This window comes from Colias philodice, chromosome 12 (genome assembly GCF_061535455.1).
Source record: "Colias philodice isolate Cphi_HAF_F1 chromosome 12, ilColPhil1 Martin Lab GWU primary, whole genome shotgun sequence".
NCBI lineage: Eukaryota > Metazoa > Arthropoda > Insecta > Lepidoptera > Pieridae > Colias > Colias philodice.
In genome coordinates, this window is record NC_143097.1 from 9,674,374 (window position 1) to 9,694,839 (window position 20,466).

At 32.0% G+C, this 20,466-nt stretch overlaps 2 protein-coding genes across 2 annotated transcripts in view; both read right to left on the reverse strand.

Moving 5' to 3' along the window:
* Window positions 1-20,466, reverse strand: part of Abp1 (Actin binding protein 1) — a 175,582-nt gene that overhangs the window by 127,739 nt on the left and 27,377 nt on the right. The window lies entirely within an intron of this gene.
* LOC149484242 (uncharacterized) overlaps window positions 1-20,466 on the reverse strand; it is a 203,033-nt gene that overhangs the window by 12,155 nt on the left and 170,412 nt on the right. The gene's annotated exons all lie outside the window — the stretch shown is intronic.

Below are 20,466 nucleotides of genomic sequence, written 5' to 3' on the forward strand. Positions count from 1 at the left end.
TAGAGTATTTATAACATGTTTATTTATAATTCAAGGATTATATAGTAATAAGATACACAAAGTTGTTTAGGGTCATTATCTAAAATGTAGTATCATATATGGAATTCATTTGATTGTAATAATTAATATCTTGGTTCAAGTTAGTTTTTGCAATTAGAGGAGCGAACGAAGCAGATTTTTCCTTTTTGCATTGATTTTATGTATTAATGTATTATTATTTGTTAATAATAATACATAATAATTGACATAATATTTTCTATATCAAATCCAAATTAGGGGCGAAACTTCTGGTGGTTACTAGTTACCGGTTTATTTTTTATGAATAGTAATTTTCTTAAATAAATTTTGTCGAATTGAATAAGTATTTATAAAAAATAAATAAGCTGACCCGGTGAATAAGTGAACCCTAGGAATCGATCTCAAATAATTTTCGTGACTTTTTCCACGTTTATCATTCTTATCTATTTATATATAATATTATTCTATACGAAATATCTTATACGAAATTAGATCCAGCAGTTTGGTTTCTTAATTATGTCAATAAACAAACTTTGTCATAATCTATAATCTATATACATATAATAAATCTGTAGAAGGGTCAATTCTGTACATTGAAATATTGAAAAAATAAATAGCAGGGGGTGTTACTGGATCGATACCAAACCCAAATATGTGATTAAAAAAATTTTTGTCTGTCTGTCTGTCTGTCTGTCTGTCTGTCTGTATGTGAAGACATCACGTGAAAACTAACGGTTCGATTTCGATGAAACTTGGTATAATTATACCTTATTATCCTGGGCGTAAAATAGGATACTTTTTATCCTGTAAAAATACGTAGAAAAAAAATTAATCTTAATTTTTCAGTTTTATCCATAGACGTTCTTCTGTAGAACCGCGAACACACGTTGCGTATTATTATAGGCCTAGCCGTATTTGGGTCCAATAGATATTTATAAGATGTCATTGTCAGAGTTACTCAAAATGGAGAAATAAACCATCCACGCGAAGACCGACATCCGCGCGGACGGAGTCGCGGGCGGAAGCTAGTATAATAATAATACTTTATTGTAAGGAAGAAAAAAGCCCACGATTACCACGATTAGCATTTCCTATCGCATTATTACTCTTCCACGACATTAAAAAATCAATGTCCAAGTACTACCTCGGAACACTGCACGTCAGGACTTGCCCTATAATACTTAGGGAAAGGGGTTAAAAGCTACCGTCCGAGGTCCATTGTCCTGCCCTCATTAGGAGCCTGTGCCGTGATCAAGTGCCAATGTCTACTCACTTTTATTACAGGGTTGCCACGTGCAACAATGCAAAAAGAAAAAAAAATAATACATATAACATTTTTTTTCGTACACAAATTTTGGTAGGATTTAACTAGTAAATAATAGTTATATGTTGTAGTGTTATTGAACGTTTAATAGAAAAATATTATGTTTATGTGCCACAAAATCTAAATGTGACAATTATGTTCTGTATGAACGATTTAATCCAATAACATAGTATTGTATGTATTTCTATTTAATGTTAAGTTTTTCACCGTATCTTTGTTTAACTCATTCGTGTTTTATACATTGTTGTATAATAATATATCGTTCGTAAAAACAACTGTCTCAAGGAAAACATAATATATTATTGCATCGTCGACAACCCTATTCTTTCTCATTTTCTTGTAAGACATTGTTTATCGAGCAAAAACCGGCGATGCTGAAACTGAAATCGATAAACTCGGAATCAAAGGAAGGGTACTTTCTTTCAATGGGTATGTTTTTTGCATTTTTGTATACCGTCGGTTGGAGAATCGGAATAATCTCACTTAAGATTTCTGCGCTATATGTCGTTCCATTAAAAAAGCCTTGAAGTAGACTTATTCTGAATGTCTGAGAAATTTTGCTAGTGAATTTTAAGTTTGATTACATATTTGTGATGTTAATTGAGCTGTTATAATTCTAATATCCAGTAGTATTTTGATGCAAACCTGCTATGAAAAGAAACCTCCATGAAAATTGGTGCAGCATGGTTATAAATAAATATAGAAATAATTTGGAAAATCCAAAAGTGCACGCCTCATAATTTTTTTTAATAATTATTTATTAATTATTATTTTTGTTTATTTAATAACAATTAAACCACATCGAATCAGACCCTGAAAAATGAAAGGGTTCTATTCCTGAGCATACTCAAGCGTAAGAGAAAAAAAAAAGACTCGATTAGTAAAGTATTTCGGTCGCTATCGTGTTAACAAGAAAAAGGATCCGCACATACAGACACACGGACGTCCAAGACAGAACTTTTTTAAACTGTTTTTTAACTAGTTTAAATAACAAAAATGACATCAAAAATATCATGAATGTTAAAAATAGTGTTTTTTCTTAATATGTGTGTGTATGTATTATCTTACAAGTGCAATGTATGATACATAAAGACATTTTAAGTTTGAAAAATCAGATGTTTTGCGCGAAGTGACAGTAGTACCCACCTCAACGCTTCGCTTATGAGGCGTGCAAAAGACATTCAGGGTGTCAGCCTGATTGCACGTTTCACATACTACATCAACAATGTGCTATAAGTTAAGTAAATAATTTTCGTAACCACTTAACTATTTATTGGGTAACCATCTAAAACATTGTATGTTAATCTATCCCTTTCAACACACAATATAACTTTATTCAAGATACCCCTATTCCATAAGTAACAGGTAAATATAATTGGGCTGACTATAGTGGCTATATACTGACCCTGACCATAAGCTAACGCGTCGAGCGCCTGCTCGATGCCCTCACATGTTAAAAGATAATTTTATTACACATAAAGCACTTGTCCAGACTTTTTTATACATTAGACGAGGAAAATGGCCGTCAAGGTCATCCTGATAACCACAATTCCATATAAAAATGAGCATCCTAATGACTTAATGCTAACTCTCGAAGACAAATTAAAGGGATAGAATGATACGATCTTAGCAAAGTCATAAACTTGGTTGAAGGTTGAAGGTTTCGCTTCGATACCATCTCGAAAGTAGACCCGTGTTAGACTCGTCAAAGAAAAATAAGGGAGTAAAGGTAAACAGATAATATGTAATAATAGTAAGAAAAAACGGCATATACTTTGTATTGTAACTTTCTGATGCATTTAAGAATTTTTATTAAAGTTAACTTCTCTTATTCTTTTCTACAAAATGTACGAATAATTTTATTAACCACACATTAAGGGCATTTAAGGGACCTGTTGTACCTGTGGTTTTTAAATTTAGTAAATTCGCAATATCTGAAAAGACGACCATAGTTCTATAGTTCTCCATAGTTTTAAGAACCATATGGAACCCAATATTTTTATTTATTTAGCAGTAAGCTGTATCTGTAATCTCCATACTTAAAAAAATCTTTTTAATAAAGACTAATATAATTTCTTAAAATGTTTTATAGTTCGAATAAATGAATATTAATATTTATATTTTTAAAAATTGATAAGTACTCCAACCTCGGCGTGCTTACTTAACATTTTGAAAAACTAAATTCAAATTTATTTTTTTGAAATCAAAATGACTAATTTTGTTACGCCTTGTTAATATACATATTAATTATTATTTATAGTACATTATACAGTACACTGTATAATGTACTATAAATAATATATGACGATCCATTCATGTCATAGCGAAATAAAATTACCAACAAAACAAGAACTATTGTTTTTTACGCGTCTAGTAGATACTATTCGCATTTTAATGTAATGTTTAACAAAATTCAAGTCAATTATCAGTTCGTTGAACTCGGTAGTGAATACTAAGCTGTCTAGGTAGTATTTTTTCCTTGTCTAGAATTAAAATTATTGTACTATATTGTTCACATCAACCGTGTGTATCTTGAAATTGGTGAGGTATTTTTATGATTTATGTTTTTTGTGCTTTATGATGACGTGTGATGGTTACATACTTTTTAGTTATATTACCTACTTCCTTTGGTTGAAATTAGGTTCATTTAAATATCTACCTAATTAATAAAATAATACGATAGGGTGTGCTTGGAATCATGTTTTTGTATTTTATAATTGTTCTAATTCATATTATTAATCTAACGAAAATAGGCACGTGCGCAAAATTTATGTATTTTTTGTTGTCTTTTTTTTATTTAAAAATTAAATAATTATATAAATAAAACAATTGCGTTCAGGGCCACGACGGCCCTGAACGCAATTGTTTTAAACACTCGAAATTTTGAATAGAATGTCAAGCAAAGTTAAATAATTGCGTAGATTTTCGTTTTGAAAAAAAAAAACTGTTTCAGGGCAAGGTTTGTTGAAAATTCTATCAAATATTCTGTTTAAATTAGTAAATAAATATCATGCTATCGTATCATAAGTAGGTGCTAAAGTTGACAAATCTTATTGAAAAATTGGCATTCTTAATTAGGTAAGTATACTGTTGAGTTACACAAAAATAATACATAATAATTTTCATTCTTTTAAACTCCAGTCTAGATTTATACTCATACGAGTCACCTCATTAATATTCCAATTAGTTTAATTAACTGTCTTCATTATGTAACATGCAATAAAGACTTGTACTGAATAAAGTTTATCTTTTAATGTCTTATCTTAATAGTTAATACATACAATATTAATACATTGATATTTTTTTAACTTTGAATCACCCAGATAAAAAAAAATACAGGTGACATATAAAATGGCGCGAAAGAGTAAAATAGAGTATAATAGCGCACAGACATCCCGCCGTGTTTAATTGTTATTTTTTATCTGTTGTCTCGAATATACTCTGTTACGCTTTATAAATTGTTATAAGCACGTAAACTCATAAATTCATAAGAATGCTTTTAAAGCTAAATAACACGATATGTCCGGCCTTGACTGCTTGTGGAATTTTTGACAAGTTAACTTCCCATTCATTAAATATTTTTAATATGCTCACCTTACTCATACATATGAATGAATCGTAAAAAATAATGTGATTTTAAAGAATAATCTGCTTATTGAGTTACAATTTTTTATATATAAAAAAATATTTATTTGAAAAAATTTGAAATAGGTACATCTTATATAAAATTCTCGTGTCACAATGTTAGTCTGCATACTCCTCCGAAACGGGTGGACCGATTCTCATGAAATTTTCTGTGCATATCGGGTAAGTCTGAGAATCGGCCAACATCTATTTTTCATATGTACCTACCACGGGCGAAGCCGGGGCGGACCGCTAGTATTTCAATAAAATAGAGTTAACACTCAGTATTCAATGTATTCATCTTACCTCGAATAGTAGTGTTTAAATACTATTCAAATTTAAATATTTCAGCATAAATTTAAAACTATTTCTTATGTTCATTTATCTCAATAAAATAAGTTTTTTGAGTGAAACGATATAATTTTTCAACACGTACATCACACATAAATAATCTCCTCATATAACATTCTTACAAGAAGAAGAGCTAGTACGTATATAGACGCTTTCTCGATTCCAAGTTTCCCAAAATATTAACAGTAGCAAGTTACATAAAGACAGCACATTAGAAATATACATGTCAAGCGCGTGTTTTAAAAAAAAAAGTACGAGACCAGAGACTAAATTGGAATTGACCTGTCAAATTCAAATATAGAATCGAGGAGGTGCGATGCGACGTCCCGCGTCTGTCTGATGCGTCGTTTTGTAGTTAAGGGTGTGTCACACGAATTCGATTTCGATTTTTTTCATTGATATATGAAATATTTCAATCTATCAGAATAGACAAGTATGATGATATTTTAATTGAATTATAGATGTTACAATATAATATACCAATGTAGTCGTGTGACATGTTATTGTATTTTGCAATTGTTTTGGACTAGAAACTAATAAAGCTCTTAGTCGAGTAACAACATTTATTAATTCTTCATCCTTATTGTTTTACCGAAGGTTTAAATGGAATCTTGAATTTATGACTGTATCATTTTTATTAGGAACTCGTATCTGAAATACAATATTTATATTTTAGTATGTTAAAAGCGAGCCAAAAGGGATAAGAACTTCGCCCGCTACATATCACGTGTGTGTAATAGCTTCTATTAACACCAATAATCTTTAAAATATATCGTTACCGTATGTTAGTGTGACTGTGTGAAGTGGCAGAACAATTTCTGCTCCATGAGGCCTTAATGACTTGGGACGGTCTATTTTTAAACGGTTGTCAAAACGGTCTCTTACGTGCTCTTACATACTCTGTGCCCATATTAAAAAGAATAAATGAAGTTCAAATTGTTTGTTGTGGTCTCGGAGCAATGTTAATTGCTTGTTAATTGCTCCGAGGTTGTGGTAAATACATGTATGAATTAATTCTACCGTCGCTACTCGCTGATATATTAATTCGAATATTATTAAAGTAGGATTTATAAACACGTGTTTCATTAATGTTCTAAATTTCGTCGCGATTTTTACTTTTTAATATCTGTATGTATGTTTAACAATTATATAAACACAATGCAAGTAAAATTGTATTCAGCTATTCACAATTTTATTTCGGATAGTAACACCATGGACGTATAAAAAAAGACGGACGGTATATCGCCTAAACATTGAGTGAAGCCTAGTAATGGCGGCGAAACATCCATGTGTGTGTGCCATGTTGCCATGGCAACAGCTGTCCTGTTGACAATGGCGGCTGTATTTTTTTCTATAAATTTTGCCGTAATAATTTTGTCATTAAAACATAAAAGAAATAACTTGCTTCCCTGTGGAATGTAATCCCTCGTGTTTTGTTATTTAAAATTGTACTGTTGCGACACCATTTAACCACGCAAGACGGCATTTTAAATATTTTTTGTGAAACAGTGACGCAGTTAATCAGTCGGTAGTTCACGACGTAATGGCGGCCGACTAGCTTACTATGGTGAGAGTGTGTGCGTGTTCATTGTCTTTACACGATCGCTAGCTTACTATGGTGGCTTCACGTTGTTTGTTCGTAATACGGCGTCCGTCTTTTTTTATACGTCCATGAGTAACACGACACATAATGAGACGGAAGTTTTAAGTTCTTTACCACACGAGCCTCTCTATTAAATAGCAATTCTGCTTTTTTATTACAACAGGAGTTGTATTGGAATTGCTGTATATGTAGGAACATATACAGCAATTTCCAAAAACGTTTCCAAGTTCCAACCAAACCTTACGCTGTGACGTCACACAATTGCACTTCCTATTGCTGGACTACACGAGCCTCCCTATTAAATAGCTAATCTGCTCCTATTACACCTCCTACATAAAGAAAAATACCCAAAAACGGTTCCAACCAAACTTCACGCTATGACGTCACAATTCTACTTCCTAGTGGAAAACGAGTGACCTCGAGCGAGCTAAAGTCGTAAACCTATTATATTCGCGGAGCATTCAAGGAACACAGCTGTTGTATGACCGCCCTTGACTCGTTCGACCTATACTTGGTGACTTGGCTATACGATTATTTATAATCCCAATGTATAATCTATCATAGACTAAATAGGCTAATGATGACGATGAAAGTAATATATACGAGAAAGAGTCGTACTGCGGAGAACGTCAAATACAAAGCAAATGTTTGTGCCTATGTACTAAGGGATTTTTTGTAAAGATAAAGGATTCTTTGTCGTATATTTATTGAAAGGCTTGATAATATAACCTTTCATAGCAGGGAGAATAAATAAAGGAGCTGATTGATGATTACAAATTACAATCATGATGTACTTTCAAACTTACATGACTTGCATTTTGGTTTACAAGTTAAAGTAGTTTTAAGATTTAAGATTTTAGATTTAAGATCTATTCCTTAGATGAAAGAATAATAGGAAAGAGATTATTCCAGAATAAAGCTTGGATAATTGTATAAAAGTTAGCTCAGAATTTAATCTTTTACTTTTACCTATTTCTGAGCCGTCCGACGCACCTGGCCAATTTCTTTGTTTAAATGAATTACTATCGTTCTATTTTCATTTCGCTATCAAAATTAGTTTTTTCAATGATAATGAAATAAATTATCGTGAATAAAGATGGTTGGGAGTAACTTTTTGAGGAAGTAGTGTCGTATATGGAACCAGTATTGTTTTCAAACTTACTTTTCTATGCCTTTTAACTCGAAAATGTGTACACTAAGGGATGATAAGTAAATAAAAATTGTCCAATATATAATATTATATTTATTTATGTCAGCACAGCATTGCTACAATTTTGCTTATGTCCGATGCCCAATTTTACCAATGGCTTTATTCGTGACGTCGATAAATGTTACAATAAACCCAACCATAGTTTCCATTCGCGTATAAACAACAAACTGTTGTTATTTACTTTAACTGACAACCTAGTTGACTTTTCACTTGTCAAACTCACAGCTCGTGTAAGCTTAGCGGGAAAAAATAGTTATAAAAACTCAATCCATTGATCTCTCGAAGCGGCGGGAGTCGGCTCTCATCACGATCGCAGGTCTCACGTATGATCATTTTAGTGTTGAGTTTTATTCGAAACTTTTTATATCGTGAGGCCATTAGACGCTATCATTGATGGCTGGCCGTTTTTGCTTCTATGTTGAAAAAAAAATGAAAAAAAAACATAGACAATCAACGTCACGCGTTCGCGCCAAAATTGAAGGCGTTGCGGATGTCACGTGAGAAAAATATGAATTGAAAAAATTGAGGCACGATCGTGTTTATTATTTCAATTTATGGTTATTATATGCAAAGTATAGTATAAATACACGAATAAGGATTTTCAGAATGAATTATCGTGTTTATGACGTATGTTTCTACTCAATATAATTAAGAGTTCAGAAATAATTTACAAATCCTTATAAGGCAACATTTTACGTTTAATTTTAATTAAAATTATATCTCAAAAAACTATTTGAAATTATAATGGTAATATGCCCTTTATATTTTTCGTCAGACGACAAATTTTAAATTTCGAACGCTGTATTGCCAATGCGTTCAACGCAACCATAGCCAAATAATAAACATTCAAATTTTTTGTCTATGATTAGTCGTGAGAACATCTTGATCGATGTGATTGGTCGGCACTTTTATATTGACAGCTGATTTTGATGAGCGGCAACACAGCCGTCTATACGTGATTACTGTATATATTTTAGGTTAGAATTACTTTTATGTGAGAGTTTATTACCAGTAATAGTAATAATGTTTATTACATTCTTCATGTAAAGTCATAATAAAATAAACACTTTGTATATTTTCGTCATCTATGATTTCAAGGCACTCGGTAACGTCACGGTTTTCCCTTATTTGATTATAGTGAGATTAATAAAGTAGTGCATATTATTTTCTCTTATAAATCTAATTGTATTTTTCAGGAAAGGCAAGGCGCCCGTAAAAGTTTTAAACATCGTTTAAAATGTTGTATTCAAACCGTGGGCTGAATATAAGTTAAGACGTATTATTATTATCATACGAGTAACCGATATTCCATTTAATAAATGTCTTAATATTATGATCTTAACGGCCATCTTTCGAAGACGTCCTCATCTCAAATCTATTACCGTTAAGTATTGCGTATTTGATACTCAAGCATTTCTTAATGAACTTGTAATGTTTTTGCGTATCTAATCCGATGATATTTCTATGAAGACTGATTCGCTAGACTATCGGGTTTCTTTTGGTTAATCACCTACAGATAAATTAGCGACATCTCCATAAAAAGATATTTAATTAATCAAGATTGATTGGATAATTTATGTAAATTTATTAGATTTTATAACAGATTATTAATGATGACTGAGTTAAGTATCTATGTAAATATTGATTTAAAGGTTGTGTTAAAATAGTCATAATTTTGAAGAGGCAAAATTTATAAAAGAGGTATAAGGCCACCCCTTGTGTACTAATTTTAAGTTGCTTTTTGATAAAATCTGTTTTATTTTACCGGTGCATGTACATCAAAAGAACATAGAGACAGAGCAAGAGCATTCTTTCGCGATCTTTTAGTGTAAACGAAAACTCGTATTCAGTGTTGTTCAGTATTAGAACATTTCATATATTTTCGAACGCACTATGAACAACGAAAGAATGCTCTACGCCTGTTTACACTAAAATAATTATTTTACACAATGGGGTTAGAATGAGTATTCGATCGTTTGACGTAAATGCACCGTTATCTATACAAATATTATAAAGAGGAAAGGTTTGATTTTTTGTTTGTTTGTTTGTTTGTATGAATTGAATAGGCTCCGAAACTACTTGGCAGATTTGAAAAATTCTTTCACTGTTGGAAAGCTACATCATTTCTAAGTGACATAGGCTAGGTTTTATCCCGGAAATCCCACGGGAACGGGAACTATGCGGGTTTTTTTTGAAAACGCGGGCGAAGCCGCAGGCGGAAAGCTAGTAAATAAATAAAGCTCTAAATATTATATCTCTTTATTTATACTAATATTATAAAGCTGAAGAGTTTGTTTGTTTGTTTGTTTGTTTCAACGCGCTAATCTCGGGAACTACTGGTCCGATTTGAAAAATTCTTTCGGTATTAGATAGCCCATTTATCGAGGAAGGTTATAGGCTATATATCATCACGCTACGACCAACAGGGGTGGAGCCACGAGGGTGAAACCGCGCGGAGCAAATAGTATACCGATAACTTCATTAAATCGCTGCCCAATTTTACAAATTCTATAGTGAATAGTCTATAATAACACTGAACTCTGCCACCAGGTCAAAATCTTATACAAACAAGTCCTAATGGTTATGCAAATGGATGTCACTCGGTTTGGACGGTGCGCAGTGGCAGACAAACGAACTGCGTAAAGTATTGTGGTTTGGTGCAAGATATACGCGTAAGCGATTTGGAGCTTTAAAGAGCGTCATGTAATCATGTTAATCGTAAGTCTCCAATATAGTGTAATTATTTTTATGTAATTATTGTTCCTGTAACCTTGAAATTGGAGGAACGTTTTGTAATATTTTTTTATGTTACATTACATTAAAAAATGTTTATAAAATTGAACCTGCGTGAGTCTGAGTGTTTAATCGAATTTCCAAAATTGTTCATATTATAAAAATTGTAAGATTAAATTAAAAAATAAAGATATTCTGTTGAAAATTATACAAACAATCTTACAAAGTCCACTTAAAATAATTGTGAGTAAGACAAGAAGCAGAATTTACTGTGTTAAGTATGGCCTTTTTACTGAAACCTTTTTAATTAAAACGAAGTGGCCTTCTTGCATATTCATAAAAAAATGAAAAAAATACGTTTAAAAAATCTGTTATATTACAACATGATTACAACACATATCTACAGTGTACCTTTTTAAACAATCATCCCTGATTATAATTATAAAAATTATTCAAAACAGACCGTAAAATAAACAGAAACAAAAACGTGACATAGCAGAAACGACATTGGTGTACCTTTTTTATATAAAAAAAAACTAGCCACTCACCCCGTCTACGTACGTTTACCCGGAATCAAAAATATAACCTCCCTCACCCATTCATAATTTACACTAGTCACTATGCAATGTGCAAAGTTAGAAATTATAAAGAATCGTTGACAATAAAAATATTTAATATCTGTACTTTACATTATTTAAACAGGAAATATCTGATTAAATAGGCTCTGAAACTGCTGAACCATATTTAACATTCTAAAAGCTACATCTTTACTTATAATAATAATTTATTTACTCATTGAAACATCATTGGTCCACTTGTTAGTAACAATATTCTTATACCTATGTTAGTAACAATACCAAATTTAATACTTGGTAACATAGGGTATTTTTAATTTTTTTTTATCCCATATATGTAAGGTTTTGTCGAAAATCGCGTCATCTTCTCACTTACGCCGCTAAACGCAAGGAACCATGCGTTAGGCATACTTGTAAAACAGTACATTACCAAATAGTTTTTGTCGCGCCGCGCGGTGTTTGACAGATCTATTCTCGGCTAGAACAGAACAAGGATACTTCGGGAACTTTGTTTGTTTTTATATATTTGTGTCAACGAATCTAGAGAAAGCGTAATATCGTATACTAGAACTGCATGAATCCTATGCGGCTGTTATTCTAGTTGCTAACGTTAGTTTCTATAGCAACAGCTTTTTTGCTTGTATATTGCAATAAAAATTACGTTTAATAAGTATACCTTAAGAACATAGGACCGAGGGCGGTTCAAGGGGGTATTGAGCCACCTATAACATCTTCCCGGTCCTGTGACTGTCCTACCTACTCTGGGTAGTCGATAATGAGGCAGGGAAGCCACGTAGTCTGGCATATAGCTGCGGGAGCTCTGGTGCGTTCTGCGAGAGATCCCGGAGTCCCCGCTATCATGCTTTGGGTTTGGCCGTCGAGGAGGTTTTAGTGGGTAAGAATCCCACATGCTTTCTTTTTCCCCCAAAAGGGAGTATCTTTTGAAGATTTCCTCCCCGTTACCAAAAAAAAAAAAAAATACCTTAAGAACATAATATGCAGATACAAACAGATAACAAAACAAAAGACATAAATACAAGTTATGTACTTTGGGAGACAAGAGCCTAATCGGGGTTAGAGAAGGATAAGTCTGAAAAAAAAAACGCAAAAGAAAGCTCCTTCTTGAAAGCTATTTCAATAAATGACACTCAAAACAATCTATTTACACGCCACTTACGAACGCATTACGCACGTGGAGATGAACTGATAAATCAAATTATTACCTAGCTCATAGCTATTACTGATTGATTGCTTGTAATTTGAACTGAGTACCGATATAGCCGTAGCTTTACTTATAAACTTAGCTTATAAAGCTTTGGTTGTATAGAGAAGCTTAGCGATAAGCGATAAATTAATAAGTATGGGAAGATTTCTTGTTAATGTTTGCTTATAATTTGAACAACTGAGTGCAGATTTGTAGCTTTAGTTATAAAGCTGTAGTTGTGTAGAAGCTTAGCGAGAAGCGATAAATTAATAAGAGCATTTATTTATATGATTGCTTATGATGTGGACTGTAGAGTCCTCAATATCGATATCGGTTTAAGTTTTACTTTTGTAGCACAGCGTAAAGCGCTAAATTAATTTAATATATTTGATAATAAAAGTAAAGTATACATATTAATTTAGGTGCTTAGTTAATTATATTTTCACTAAAAAGCTACACACTTATGAAAATAATACAATAGAGCCAAGAGCAGATTGGCAGATGTCACATGTCGTGACAGTTTTTTTGGTTCTACAACATGTCAGTCATTACGGTATTTTCCTTCACCGATTGGATATTCTGTGTTGATGTAAAAAAATGTGTGAACCGATATAATTTTTTGCCTGTTCAGTGAGTGTCTAATCATCGACTTTTTTTATTTATAACGGAGGTTTTCAGAGCTACATATTGAGAACGGTTACTCATTTGGCTTCATCTAATTCTATTAGGTAGTTAGCTGTGAGTTCCTAATTTGTTGATGAATTAAAAAAAGTCCCTGTTCGTTAACCATTTGTAAAAATCATTATGCTTTGACCAAAACCTTAACTTTAAATAAAACTACATAATATATTAATTGTTGGTCAAGTTTAAGAATTAATTTCTCAGTTCTGATTCTCTTTATTTAAATACATATATACGCTAATTAGTATCTTCTAAATCACACCTTAATTTTTTAAGACTATTCACTTAAAGGTAACTTAGACTTAGACTTAACTGACTGACTTAACTTAGACTTAGGTATATAAGCATAGTACAAAGAGAGGTATAAGCAACCAATTTATTCAAAAATCTTACAATATTTCTTACTTTTACATACTTTAACGTAACAAATTACTTAATTCATAGAAGAACATTCACAACGAGACATTCAAGAAAACAGATTTGAAGATAAAATAAAGAATTTGTATTTTTATCACACCAAGGCCTAGACAATCTAAACTATTAACTAGGCATCACACAACTTATTATAATAAGTTCATCTTTATATATATAACTAGCAGTCCGCCCCGGCTTCGCCCGTGGTACATATTTACGTTTTCTCTACGTAAGAACCATCCTCGTACTTCAAGGAATATAATAAAAAAAGAATTATCGAAATCGGTTCAGCCGTTCTCGAGTTATGAACACATTTTGCGATTCATTTTTATATATGTACTAGCGGTCCGCCCCGGCTTCGCCCGTGGTACATAATATTTACGTTTTCTCTACATAAGAACCATCCTCGTACTTCAAGGAATAAGTATAATAAAAAAAGAATTATCGAAATCGGTTCAGCCGTTCTCGAGTTATGCGCTTACCAACACATTTTGCGATTCATTTTTTTATATATAAGAAGATTAAGCCGCATCATACTAAAAGTTTCACAACATATAATTAACATTTCTCACACCACGAAAAAAGGCTATCTATACATATAATAAAATCGTAGGAAAGTCAAAACTGTACATTGAATATTTTTTTAAAAGAATACTTGATCCATGATCTATAATCGATATAGAAGCCAAAAATATAGTTTTTAGAATTTTTGTCTGTTTGTCGGTTTGTCTGTTTGTCTGTTTGTCTGTATGTATTTCCGGGCTAATCTCAGAAAGTACTGCATAGATTTACTTCAAATTTTGCATGAATATTCCTAAGAGGTCGGGTGAGGATAGTTTAAACATATTATCATGATATCACCTTCGCGGGAGGAGCTGTGAACCTTTATTTTTCTTACATATTCCGTGTACTACGACAGCGTACAATCTAAAGACTCATGTTTAAATGTTGGTTTCGAGTAAGCCATGCTATTATCTAGCTTTACAAAATAAAAACTATGTCATTTACGTAATTTGGGCAGAGAAACAGTTTAATGAATTTAGTAGTATAAAGACAAATTTGAAACAGCGCCATCTATGAGATTTCGTAAAAATCAAATCAATTTACATGTTATCACTACTGAACAACTGGTGAAAATTAATAATTTAAATATAATCATGTTATTTATTTAACTCTTTAACCCATATCTTCCCTTCCCTATAAGGTGCGCTTATATTTCGTGTGAATATACTACATTTTTAAAAGTGAGGGTAGATGTTTATTATTTCAAGTCAAACTAGACACCATTACAATTAATCTAATATTGATTGTGTTCATTGGTTACATTTTTAATCTTCGTGTTTTATAAATTTATAAAGAATAGAAAAAATTCGATCACGAGGCGGGACTCGAACCCACATAATTTCGTGATCGAATGTTTCTATTCTTTATAAATTTATTATTTATAAATTTATATTTATAAAGCATTTGAATAAATAAATAAATAAAATTAAAATAAATGTCATAAAACCAAAAATATCAAATTCAATCTTCGTGTTTTGTGAATTTTCACCATGCGTTCCCACAAAAGGTAAGTTGTTACTTTTATAGGTATTTATTTTTATAATGATAGCAATTCATGTTTTTTATTGGTTTTATAATGGTTTTATATTACACTTTTAGAATGAAATAATAAAATGATGAATTCTTTTTGACTTTTACAAGATTTTGAGGTGCGTTGGGAACAGTAGTTTGTTGATAAAATTTTATATGTAAGTAGCTTTTTTTATTGATTTACAATTATTAACGTTTGATTTTTTATTTACAGATTCAATGTTCATAAAATTATATCGCCTTTGGAAGACTATTTCTGCTGACAATTTTACAACAACACTTGAAAATTGATGATTTGATGATGAAGATAGTGGCAGCAAGGATTAAGTGGAAATTAGTAATCATCCGCTTCGTCAATTTTTGACTGAAGTTAATGTCCAACGTATGGTTCAATCATTGGAAGTATCTCGGGTAATTTTGGAGGATATTTTTCAGGAAGGAGAGGAGGGGCAGCCAACCACATATCAAACTACTACGTTTTAGTACCGAAAAAAATGTTATTGCCAAATGAAACATAAATTTTGCACTCACAACTGTACAAGTTATGATTTTTATTCTGACTTTGCTGTTATCTGATTATAATATTTATCGTTATGGCTATCGAGGTACCGACCGTACTGGGATGAGAGTACATGATATTATACCTACTCATCATCCAGGATTGCTTAGAGCATTTTCACACTGAAAAAGATGTTTTCTTTGAATCGTAGTTGCTTCATTTATTTATTTTTAATCATTTTACATAATATGTTTTATATTTTCCCATTTTCATTATATTTTATAAATAAAATGGAACCAACATAACTTTGTTGTGTATATATCATTTCTCTATTAATAATCCGTAGGCATATTTTCCGAGCACCCCATTTAAGGTGCGGTCCTGAAATTATAAAAAGTTAATGTATACTTTTGCCTAATATAAGCTCAAGATCATTTTTAGATAAAAATAACAAAAAGAACTTATTTATTAAAATTTAGTAGATAAAAGAAATTATGTTACGATTTTATAAGAAAACACAGTATATTTATTAGGCGGCGGTGATCTCTTCCAGGCAAAAGATATTCATCAGCTCAATAAAATTGAATAGTTGTTGTTAGTTATTCTTTAAATTCACTGATTGTAATGAGCATTTCCGCATGCAAGTTGTATCGTAGTTTAGATATATCATAGTTTTGACACATTACAGTTCCAACAAAACCCTCAAATTTTTGAGCAGAGTTGAGCAAGATAATTTAAAAAATGTGCTGTGTTAAGTATTATAGAAAAGGTTAGTTCGTTGATAATTATCATTTCTTCATCATTTACATGGGTGTTGTTAAATGTTAGTAAAAATAAACTTTGACTGTTAATACTTTTGTTCAGTATTTACCTGTATGATTATTGCTTGGTAATTAATATGTATATTTTCATGTCGTATAGCTAATTATAAACATAAGTGTGATGTGAAACTAGCTGGATTTATTTTTACACACTCACAGCCATATATTTTATATTAAAATAGTGTAAATCATAATATTTTTTCACAATTAAAAATATTTCCTTTTTTCTGATGGTGTTGGCATCGAATTAAACCGCGCTGTCGTTTCGTTCACTAAAAGTGATGTTATGAGGACCGAATATGTAGCCGCCTCAACTTACGGAAACGAGAGTAACCTGCGTTGTCTGTTAGTTATTGTATAGTCGAATTTAATGTTACATGGAAATTGGAATCTAAATATATTATGTATACTTAGGTATATTAAATCTGTACATGAAATATATTTCCTAAATAACTATCACGGGGTGATTAGGGATCGACACTGATGCCAAAGAAGCAAACAGTAAAATTTTTGTCCGTATAACCGGTATAGAAACAAAAACTACTCGACGGATTTAAACGAAACTTGGTACAATTATTTTTCATATTCCTGAGCAGAGCAGTAACTCCATTTTTAAGCTTTCGTCGCGTTTGCAACCTTAATGGTTAAAGCTACACAGAAATCATGTATTCAGAAAGAAATGTTCTCCTTATTATATAAAAAATATCTCCCGACATCATAAATGTCTATCTTTTATGGTTGACTCACAATAACACGTGTAACTTCCGATAGCTTAGGAGTTCGAAGCTTTCTGATTATATTTGTCTATAACACTCTCAGTCCGTTTTAACTCAATTTTTATTTTCATGCATCAGTGCCACCTAAAAAATCTTTATCTCGAAATTCGAGCAAAGCTAAGAAAATGAGAAATAAGAGTTCTCAAGAATCGTTAGAGGTATACTCTAGGCCGAAAACAACACGTGTTATGCCGAGAACCTGAAACCGCTTCACAACGAGAATTGCGGCTCACAGCTGACCGCGAACGGCATGTACTATCCCGTGAGACCGAAACCTTCACTGAGAGGGTATAACGTCTCACAGCTGATCACGGCCGTCACATTTTATCTCGAGAATCTGAAACTTTTACTCAATATGAAGACCGTTTGACAAATGATAGGGTGCACCATAATATTATTCGATCTCTTGAAGATGAACATGAGCATAAGCAATGACTAGAGTAGGGACGCGAATATTACAATTAATTGAGACAAAAACGATTATTAAGTTTGTTTAATGAAAGATTAAGAATTGAAACTATTCGGTCTCTGGAAACGGACGAATAGCGAGAGGCCCCTCTTACTGCAGACAGATTTCGCATAGTCTTAATGACTTAGAGGTAAACATAGAAGATCAATCTACGAATTCGGTGGTGGGGTCCGACAAATATAAAAGTGGGTTTTCTTATAACCTCACAATTGATTACAGATCATCTTCTGTATAGGCGATATTAACGTAGTATGTTATTTTTGTAATGCTTTAAAGTGGAGTAAGGAGTCGGCTTTCGTTTGAAGATACACCGGAACCTTTGAAATCACTACTTTTAGAGGAACATGACGTGCAATCTAAACAGTTCTTAGACAATATTCGCTCTTATAGTAGTGCGTTTCAAATGATCCTTTGGTGCTCAACAATTATCAGAAGGTCCTTTCATGCTTACTTTTAAGATACAAGGTCAAGTTTACCATTTGATAGGATCCCTTTTGCCTGAAGGCCAACCTAAGTTTCTTTAAATATATTTTGTATTCGACTACAACGAATAGTCGAATACAAGAATTATCAATATTTCTCGAATTTAAAACTGAACTCATTTCACAATTTTAGAACATGTTTCATCAGGTTAATTCGTATGTATGCAGTTTTAAATCGACATTAGAAGCTTTTCCTCAAGATGGTGATATTAATATAAGATTGTTATAAATGTCTATCGGCACTCAGGAACTCCCTGGGCGTGTATAACGCCCAGGCCACAGTATTACAATTTTTCCTACAGCAGGGCGACGAATGTATTTTCGCATAGCAAAGGAGGGGAACTCGCGGGGGGTCAAGTGACGCGGGCCACGTACCCTTAACATGCTTAGTTTGTGGTACCGAGCTCGAAAGAAAGTCATCGTGTTTTTGTTTTGTTACTATGTAAACTAACGTAATTTAATACTTAGGTACATATTCTATAACGGTGCGCTCAAACTGTTAATCTACATTTAATTTAGATTATTATTTGAAATACTAAGTAATGTAGAATTTAAATCACATTCCTTCATGTTTTCCTCAGATTTTCAATTTTCTCCGATTTTAAGATTTTCAGAGTGTTCAATTTTAATGTAGTTAAATTTTATAAGAGACAATTAAGAACATTCAAAAATAAAGTGTCACGTATTTTTTTTAAACGACGAATGACCTAAAACGACGTAATCGCGGACGAAGTCGCGGGCAACAGCTAGTATTATTATAATAACTGACGTTATGCAAAATGAATCGGAACGATTCCACAGACTATAAAAGAAAAAAAAAACTGTTTACATTCATGGCCTTTGGTGCGTAAACAATAAACATATAGGTATTCTTACCAAGGTTCTAACTAAGATGTAAGGCATCGTATACCATGTAATTAAGAAATACCACATCAAATAATGTTGTTGAAACGTATTATGTTTAACTAGATTTCCGCCCGCGGCTTCGCCCGCGTTTTCAAAGGAAAACCCGCATAGTTCCCGTTCCCGTGGGATTTCCGGGATAAAACCTATCCTATGTGTTATTCTGATGTATAAGCTATATTGTGGTAAAGTTTCATTCAAACCATTCAGTAGTTTTTACGTGAAAGAGTAACAAACATCCATACATCCATACAAACTTTCGCCTTAATAATATTAGTAGGATCTACTTCAAGAAATATTGAATTCTCTACGAACAGTGAATGGTTATGAATTAAAAGCAAACTGCTTTCTCTTTTTAAGGAAATTAAACAATATTATAATTTGAAAAGATCTGCAATAGGATCTAGAAAGTTAATATATTGCCCTTACAACAGTAAATATACTGAACAACATGACAAGGATAATCTTCAACCTGTTATATAAAATAATATTTTTATATCTAATAAAGATTAACAAACACACTTTCGCATTTATAATATTAGTAAGGAATTTATAAGATATTAAATTAAATATCTATTAGTAAAAAAAAACCAAAACAACCAAGAGGTTAATTCTAACAGCAGGAGGTTCATCATAACATTACAAAATTAACCAAGGGATCTGTTAGGAAATAAAACGACAATTTGTTAATATAAATAGTCAATAAATAATCATCTTTATACATAGTACATACTCCAATATGTAATGTACCTAACACTTTTATGTGAATACCGGTTCAACAGAATTGGAACTATTCTGTGTGATTACCGATTTTAATTCCGGGAAAAATCGTTATTTTTACAGTATGAGAATTTAATTTGTATAAAAATATCGGCTTTATCGAATTATGATATTCAAATCTCCTACGACTTAAGGCCGTGTACGCGGTCCGTGCGCTGTTTGGCTCAAATATGTGATTTTTCAAACCAGATTGTCCATCAACCACTTATCTTACAAACATATGAATTACTAATAATTTTAGGAAATTTTATTGTCTATGTAGTTAGTTAAGAGTTTTTTTCAATTAATACAATATTTGTGAATACCATCAAGATAACTGAGCCGATGATTACTTGATTTCACTTTTAGTGTCAATTTCGAAGCTAAAAATATCTGAAATTGCTGACAGATCTAACACACAATTATT